The sequence below is a fragment of the Miscanthus floridulus genome, chromosome 9, assembly GCF_019320115.1.
Source record: "Miscanthus floridulus cultivar M001 chromosome 9, ASM1932011v1, whole genome shotgun sequence".
Lineage (NCBI taxonomy): Eukaryota > Viridiplantae > Streptophyta > Magnoliopsida > Poales > Poaceae > Miscanthus > Miscanthus floridulus.
This window is the reverse complement of record NC_089588.1, coordinates 102,293,551-102,302,477: the sequence shown is the minus strand read 5'-3', so window position 1 is coordinate 102,302,477 and position 8,927 is coordinate 102,293,551. Positions and strand designations below refer to the sequence as shown.

General features: G+C 43.4%; 1 pseudogene; it reads right to left on the bottom strand.

Moving 5' to 3' along the window:
* Positions 1 to 1,212: 1,212 nt before the first annotated feature.
* On the bottom strand, positions 1,213 to 3,786 carry LOC136480436 (uncharacterized; annotated as a pseudogene).
* Positions 3,787 to 8,927: the final 5,141 nt, after the last annotated feature.

Here is an 8,927-nt window from a genome sequence, read left to right as displayed (position 1 = left end):
GCATTGGTCTTTTTCTCCGCTTCCAGTTCAGCGCTCTGCTCATTAGAAATACGTCGGGCATTCTGGTACCCCACATTCTGCAAGAACTGATTCTTCTTGGTGTTCTCAGCAAGCACATCAGCAACAACTTGAGCCGCAGACTTAAGTTCTTCACCTTCTGTTGTTGTAGATAGCTTGTTTTCCATCTGAGTCTAGCAAAAAAGTAGCAAAGATGGTTGATGTTGAGAGAATTAAAAATACAAAGATCAAAGTCTGAAAATTATCTTACAATAGCCTCTTGTACAATAGGGGTGTAGCATTTTTTTTTGCTGTAGTGGCACTCCTTGAACAAATCAAATGCATTAGGTTCTTCATCATTATATTTGTCATCCTGAGAACAACATATATGCATTAGGTCCGGCATGAATTAAGATGTTACAAAATTTTGGACAGCTACTATTCAACTAAAAATCTAGAAGAACATGTTCAACTATAAATAGGATTAACCTGAATAGTTACTGTTCAACTAAAAATCTGGAAGAACATGTCCAACTAAAAAAAAGACAGTTGCGGTTACAATAACAGCAGTAGCTTATTACAATAGCACCAGTAGCTTGTACCAAATTATACAAAGACAAATCTAAAAAATAGCAGCAGTAGCTTGTTACAATAGCATATGCAGCAGCATGTTACAAATAGCTTAATATGGTGGTTAATAGCAGCAGAAGCTTAATATTTTTTTTATGACAAAGGAACCTTTATTGATTAGCAGCAAGCTGCTGCAACAAGGGAGAACCACTCCTGGTTTACATCATACAAAGCCTCATGAAGAGGACATCTACAAATATGTTCGGAACTGATACATGTGAAAACAGCAAGGCTACAATTATCTGGTGAGGCTCTAAAGGCTTGGGAAGATAAAATATGCTTAATATTGTCATCACAAGAGCACAGCATGTTAAAAACACAATATTATGTAAACTTATCCTTACATTAGAGCAGCAGCATGACAAGTAGTTGTGTTCTTACATAAATCAATACATCTCAAATTCCCTTATGTAAAGTGAGAAAACATTTCAGCAATATGAAAATTATTGATGAGCTTCATATAGAGAGCTTTATCCCCCAGCATGCTTAAGTAACAGTTGCATACATTTATTTATAAGGTGTTTAACATGGCTCACTTACCAAATTCTCAACATAAAAGTATCATATAGATGTCTAGAAGTAAGTTTATAGAACATACTTGACGTAATCCTCAACTTGGGCACAGTTGTTCAGCACAAACCACACCATTTGATCAATGCCATTTTCATCATATACATATTCAGGTGCAGAAGTAAAATTAACTCCATGCCCAAAAACATCAACACCATAAGCTTCTTCATTGGAAAAACCTTTATTTCTTGGCTCCCGATTAAATCTTGTTTCAACATCGTCCATGTATTTAGAGCAAAATGTCAGACACTCATCAGCAATATATGCCTCAGCAATTGAACCTTCTGGTCGTGACCTATTCCTCACATATCGCTTCAAAGTATATAGCCGCCTTTCAATTGGGTACATCCACCCATATTGCACAGGACCCCTGAGCAATGCCTCATCAGGTAAATGTACAGCAAGGTGTATCATCACATCAAAGAAAGCTGGAGGGAAAAATTTCTCAAGCTTCACCAAAATTATAGGGATTTCTTTCTTCATTTGAACTAGCACATCCTTGTTAAGCGTTCTGCTGCACAATTCCCTAAAAAACCTCCCTAACTCAGCTATTGCTTCATAAATATCCCTGTCCAGAAATCCTCTCATGGCAGCTGGCAAAATTCTTTGCAAAAGAATGTGACAATCATGTGTTTTTAGCCCTTGTACCGTTGTTCCCTCAGCATTTAAACATCTTGAGATGTTGGACGCAAATCCATCTGGAAACTTTACCTCCTATAAAAAAGCATAGAAAGTCTTCTTCTGTTCAGTGGACAAGGTATATCTAGCATGAGGCATCTCTCCATCCTCTCTAAATTGCAGCTCCTTTTTAATACCCAAATCTTTCAAATCAAGCCTAGCTTTAGCTGTGTCTTTTGTCTTGCCCTTTACATTGAGAATTGTCCCAATTAGGTTCTCACATATGTTTTTTTCAATGTGCATCACATCAAGATTATGTCTCACCTTTAGCTTTTTCCAATATGGTAACTTCCAAAAACTAACCATCCGGCTCCAAATTTCCACATGACCGCCTTCAGAGTTGGAACGCTTCCTTTTCCCAGTTCCTTGTGGCTTCCCAGGTCTGACGTCTTTAACTCTCTCCAATTCAGCCAGTAGCTCTTCCGTACAGAATTTACCCGGTGGATCGTTGCTTTCATGAAGTCTGATAAACTCATTGTTTCTCCTCAAAGAATGTTCCTTTGGAAGGAAACGGAAGTGCCCAAAATAACCAATTTTGCTTCTTAGGGCATATGAAAGAGGATGCTTGTCACAATGGAGACAAGCAAAATAGCCCTTTGTTGTACGCCCTGAGAGAGTGCTCAACGCTGGGTAATCATGGATGCACCACAAAACTGCAGCACGAAGTTTAAATGATTTGCCAGTAATAGCATCATAAGTATCGACACCTGTCCAAAGCTCAAGTAAATCCTCTACAAGAGGCTGTAGAAATACATCGAAGTCCTTCCCGAGTGATTTCGGACCTTGAATAAGCAAAGCCATCATAAAGTTTGATTCCTCCACGCACTCCCACGGTGCTAGGTTGTATGGCACAACAAGCACAGGCCACATGCTATATTTTGTGTTCTTTTCTAAAAAAGGATTGAACCCATCAGTAGCTAGGCCAAGTCTAAGGTTTCTTGGATCCTTTGCAAAATCTAGATATTCGAGGTCGAAATCTTGCCATGCCTCACCATCAGCTGGGTGGCTCATATTCTTCTCATTGGGCTGCCGCTTTAACTTGTGCCATTGTGCCGCTTCTGATGCTTCTTTGGTCGAAAACATCCTCTTTAGCCTAGGTGCCAATGGAAAATGCTGCAACACTTTTTGTGGAATCTTCTTTCTTTCTGCATCTTTCCATCTCGAGAGACCACAAACCGGGCAATTGTCATGCTTGTCATATTCCTTTCTGAACAACACAAAATTATTGTAGCACACATGTATTGATTCATACCCTAGACCTAGTTCCTTTAGAATACCCTTTGCTTCATCATATGATTTTGGGAGTGTATTGTGTTCTGGGAAAGCATCAGCCAATACCTTCATGTGTGCAGTAAAAGCAAAATTGCTAATTCTATATAATGACTTCATATGTAGAAGCCTTACCACCAAAGAGAATCTTGAAAATTTGGAACATCCAGGATAAAGTTGGCGCTTTGCCTCTCTCATGACAGTTTTCAAAAATGACTCTTTATCACAAGGTTCTTCAGCACCAACTTCATTTTCTACATCCGGCCTTGCCTGTGCCGCTGCATTCTGTAGGTCTCCTAAAATCCCTTCCAAACGATCACCATAGTTGTCATTCTCTGTCACACCGACCCCATGTGTGGAACCATCATCATCTTCATGCATATCAATAGGATGCTCAATAACATTGACATCTAAGCTCTCTCCGTGATGAATCCACTGAGTATAAGTAGTTTCCATGCCATTCATCAGTATATGCTTCCTCACAACATCCTGTTTTCGGTACTTCTGATTAAGGCATCTGCTACAGGGGCATAGAATTTCAACATTCTCATTGAATTTCCCCTGAATGAAATTCATAAATTCTTTCACACCGTCAATGTATTCAGGGGAAAATAGTTTGCTATGCACCCAACTTCTATCCATCTAATCAAACGTCGTAGATAAACCACAATGAGCTAACTGCTATAATTCAAATGCTACATCCAACAAAATCAACAAAAAAAAGAGAAGAGATATATACCTTGGTTGTCAGTAGGAGTTCAGGTGAGGCAGATGGGGATCCCCTCGGAGAGGAGGCAGCTGCTTAGCGTTTGACGATTTCAGGCGTGCTCGAGGCCGTAGGAGTCCACTCAATAGTTGGATTTGTCACTAGGTGGATGCATGGCCGCACTCGGCATCTCTCATTGGTGCGGCAATGGAGGGCAGCGGCGCTGCGGAGCTACAAGATAGGGTTGGAGCCTTGAAGGGCGGCGGTGATGCGAGATGTTGCTGGTGTGCAGCGGTGATGCGGGAGGACGCGGCAAACGAGGAGGCGACGGTGCTGGACGGCGCGGCGGTGGTGGGCAACGGCGCGGCTCTTGCCTAATCTCGCCGTCGGCGGCAGTGTTTGAGTCCAGCGGCGGTGGCTGAGTCTCTGAATCGCGGCTGGTGTCTAACTGAGTCCGTGAAGGAATTGAGGAAAGGGGAAACTTACTCCTACATTCATCAACAAAAAGAAACAGAATTGTACTCGGTCACACACAAGTTGCTAGCACAGTGGTGAGGCGGACTGTTGTCCACTCGCAGGTTGTGGGATCGATTCCCACGGACTCCACTCTTTTTTTCTATTTTCCCTATTTACCTAATGTTGGGCCACTCCCGCCAACAAAAGGCTAATAGAATCATGTTCTGTCACATTGGAGCAGCTAGCGCAATGGTAAGGCATATTGTTTTCAACACCTAGGATCAGGGTTCAATTCCTGGGGATTCATTTTGCCACGCCGTGTGCGGGAATGACCCAGGCGAGTGAATGACCCAGGCCTACTGTGATGCTAGGCCGGTAAATAAATAAAAATACTTAAGTGCACATTTAGACACGTAGTGTAAGTACCTCAAATGGTAAGACATGTTTCTATTTTTTTGCAAGTCTTGTGTTCAAATCCCATATATATAGTTATAGGTGTAAAGTTTTTTGTTCCCATCCACAATAAATGGAGAACATTTTTAATTTTGCCAAAAAAAAACATGTAACAAAGTAACAAAATTATTTTGTTCAAATAATTTAACAAATTGTCTTTTGGGTTTGATACTTTTTGCAAATTTTCTACTTTTCTTTACACTAAATATTGATAGCGGGCCAACTGTCTTGGGCTAACTAGCGTATGACGAATTCAAAATCATACACTGTGACGATCCTAATAAAACCGTCACGAGTTAACGGGCTGGGAATATCCAGTGGGCTCATCCATGACAAAAAAATGAATATCGTCACCGATTACGTCTGTCAGTGGCTGTCAGTGATGGTTTGTAAATCCGTCAGCAAGAAATCGTCACGGATTAACAAGTTTCTTGTAGTGTTAGCAAAAGCTACTGCACAAGGCATCACCATACCCTCAGATATTTTTTATGAGGTAATCAATCAACCCTTGATGGAAATGAATGTTAAAGCACTGAAGCTTATCAACATAGTACATAGCGAAGATTGGAGGGCACCCATTGTCGCCTACCTCAGAGGTTACCATGAACCAGAAACCAAAGAGGAAGAAAAAAGAATACAATAGAGGGCCCGAGGGTACAAAATCATCAATGTTGAACTGTACAAAGCCAGCACAACAGCCCCGCTACTCAAATGCGTCACAATCAGCAAGGATAAGCAGATATTAAAGGAGATACATGAGGGCTCATGCGGGATCCCACAATGGGCACCGTGCGTTAGTAGGAAAAGCATTCAGACAGGGGTTCTACTGGCCTACAACAATCAATGACGTAACCTCGCTTGTGAAACATTGCGAGGGCTACCAGCTGGCGGCAACTCACTCGAACAGGCCAGCAGCGCCAACAACCCTCATCTGCACAATTTGCCTGTTACAACATTGGACAATGGATATAGTGGGATCACTCCCGACAGCTCCAGGCAACCTTTGATACGCAGTGGTCGCCGTCAAATACTTCACCAAGTGGATTGTAGCAAAGCCATTATCATCCATAACCTCGCAAACAATCAAAAAGTTTTTTGGCAACAAGTCATATGCCGCTTTGGAGTCCCGAGGGAACTGACAGTAGACAACGGAACTCAATTTGACAGTGAGCTATTCAAGGATTTCTGTCAGCAAATCAGAGCAAAAATTTGCTTCAGATCAATAAGGCACATGTAGTCCAATGGCCTTGTCGAAAGGGCCAATGGTATCATCCTCCAAGGCATCTCCAAAAAGCTACACGGAAACCAAAGGGAAAATGGGCAGACGAGATAACAGCAGTCATATGGTCACACAACACCTCCGAATTAAGAGCAACCAAGTTTACACCTTTCAAACTCTTGTTCGGTGAAGAGGCAGTCTTACCAAAAGAGCTCCACCACAAGTCACCAACAGTCACCTTCACAGAAGACTCCAAATCCAACCAAGAATAACAACAACTAGCAAAGGACCTTACAGAAGAATTCAGGTGTCAAGCAGTGAACAACCTTCACACTTATCAAGCTGAGACCACCCGGTGGAGAAACAAGAAAGTCAACCCCCATGAGATCAACTCAAGAGACCTGGTCCTCATCAAAAAACAAAACACAAAAATGGCTGGCAAGCTTCAACCAAAATGGCTGGGACCTTATGTGGCCAGTCAATCAACCAGACCAGGGGCATACAACTTGCAAGACTACGAAGGCAACCAGCTACCCCACATATGGAGTATCGACGAGCTCCGCAAATTGGACCCATAGCAGCGCCTTAGCGAGTGCTCGTGCCATGTAATTTTCCTTTTTTGCTAAAAACTTCTAAGAACCTGGTGTGATAATGATGGGTTAACGAGGTTGCCCTCCTGGGATCCTCGGCTTCGTGCTATATGGATGGGAACAGCCCCCACCGTGGTATGTTACACAAATTGTGGGATTAGAACAATTCATTCCTAATATATCTCAACTACCTATTTTGGTATAACAACCATGCACCATACATTGATCCTGGACTAAGCTACAACCGCACGTCCTATACATGTGCTAGCCGAATCCTCTAACACTCCTCCTCAATCTCAGCCACTTGTAAGGTTGAGATTGTCTCTGAATTGTCGAAGCTTGACAGTTGGTAGTGCTTTGGTAAATCCATCTGCTACTTGATCACCGGTGTGTATGAACCAAATGTCCAGTAGCTTCTGGGCTACCCGCTCCCGCACAAAGTGAAAATCAATTTCAATATGTTTAGTTCTGGCATGAAAAATAGGATTAGCAGACAAATATGTTGCACCTAAATTATCACACCATAGCAGTGCTTTGGGTGGATGTGAAACTCCGAGTTCGGTGAACAATTTTTGAACCCAGAGCATCTCAGCAGTAGCATTTGCAAAGCCTTATACTCTGCCTCAGTGCTGGATCGAGAGACAGTTGGTTGCTTCCTGGCTGTCCAAGAGATCAAATTATCACCAAGAAATACTGCAAAACCACCAATCGACCTCCGTCATCAATACATCCTGCCCAATCTGCATCTGAGAAGGCACTGACAAGCATAGACTTTGATCTTCGGATATGTAGGCCAAGGTTTATAGTTCCACTTACATACCTCAGGATCCTCTTCACGATGCTCCAATGCACAGTAGTGGGAGCATGTAAGAACTGACATACTTTATTCACAGCGAAAGCTATATCAGGCCGTGTCAAGATTAAGTACTGAAGGGCCCCTACCATGCTACGGTATTTGGTGGAATCATCAGGTCCTAGCTTGTCACCACTCTCAATGCTCAACTTCTCAGAAGGAGACAAGGGTGTATCAACCGACTTATAGGATTGCATGCCCAACCTTTTTAAAATGTCCATAGCGTACCTCTCTTGGGTGAGAGTCAATCCACCATGTCCCCTCTTGACTTCGATGCCCAAGAAGAAATGAAGGTCACCGAGATCCTTGAGTGCAAAGTCTCCCTGCAAGTCGGCTAAAAATGCATCTGTTGCCTGTTGTGAAGAGCTAGCCACAATAATGTCATCAACATAAACCAGAACAAACAAAGTGTGATCACCTTTGCTATAGTAGAATAGAGATGTATCAGCTTTGGAGGGCACAAAACCAAGTCGTTGAAGCTTACCACACAGCCGAGCATACCAGGCTCGAGGTTCCTGTTTCAGACCATACAGTGCTTTATCAAGCTTGCACACATATCCAGGATGTCTTGGATCAACATACCCAGGAGGTTGATGATATAGACCTCTTCTTCAAGAACACCATGGAGAAAAGCATTTTGCACATCGAGCTGGCGCAATGACCATCCCCTGGACATAGCCACAGACAAAATAACACGTATGGTGGCGGCCTTCACAACAGGACTAAATGTGTCCTCATAATCAATTCCATATCGCTGTTTGTAGCCTTTTGCAACCAAGCGGGCTTTGTAGCGATCAACAGACCCATCTGCTCTCCTCTTGATTTTGTAGACCCATTTGCACATAATGATGTTCTTCCCTTTTGGAGGTGGCATAAGTTGCCATGTCTTATTTTTCATAAGAGCTTGATGTTCCGCGTTCATAGCGGACACCCACCATGGATCTGCAAGTGCCTCATGAACTGTAGCAGGCTCCTCGGAAGAAGTGCTAGCCAGCTGACACCACCGTACAGTGCCATCGGTGTAAACCTTTGGTTTGCTGATCCCGTGCTACAAACGGGTTACTGCTCGCTGAGGCTGCTATTGATGTTCTGGTGCAGGTGGTGTAGGACTGGCCACAGGAGAAGAAAGTTTGGGCGCCGCCTGGGCCCCCACCACGGGGTCTGATTGTGGCAGTAGGCTGGAGCTGGATGACCCATTCCCTGCATGCGCCGATGTAGATGATCCAGCGCCGACTGGAGACAATGCCGCTGCATCGTGTGGCTGCAGGCGGGGCACTGATCCCACGGCTGATTCGTCATCACCAGGAACTCCCGTCGCGTCACCCAATTCTCCTCCGGGATTGCAGCTGCCTCCGGTGAGGGGACACATGAAATGATGCCCCCGGTTCTCTAGTATTACACCGGATAAGTTTGGATTGACACCTTATTTTTGTCCTGCATCAAATGAATCTCAAGAAGGCATATCAGTAGGTAATGGAGAGAACAATCCATGGTCAGACAAATGTG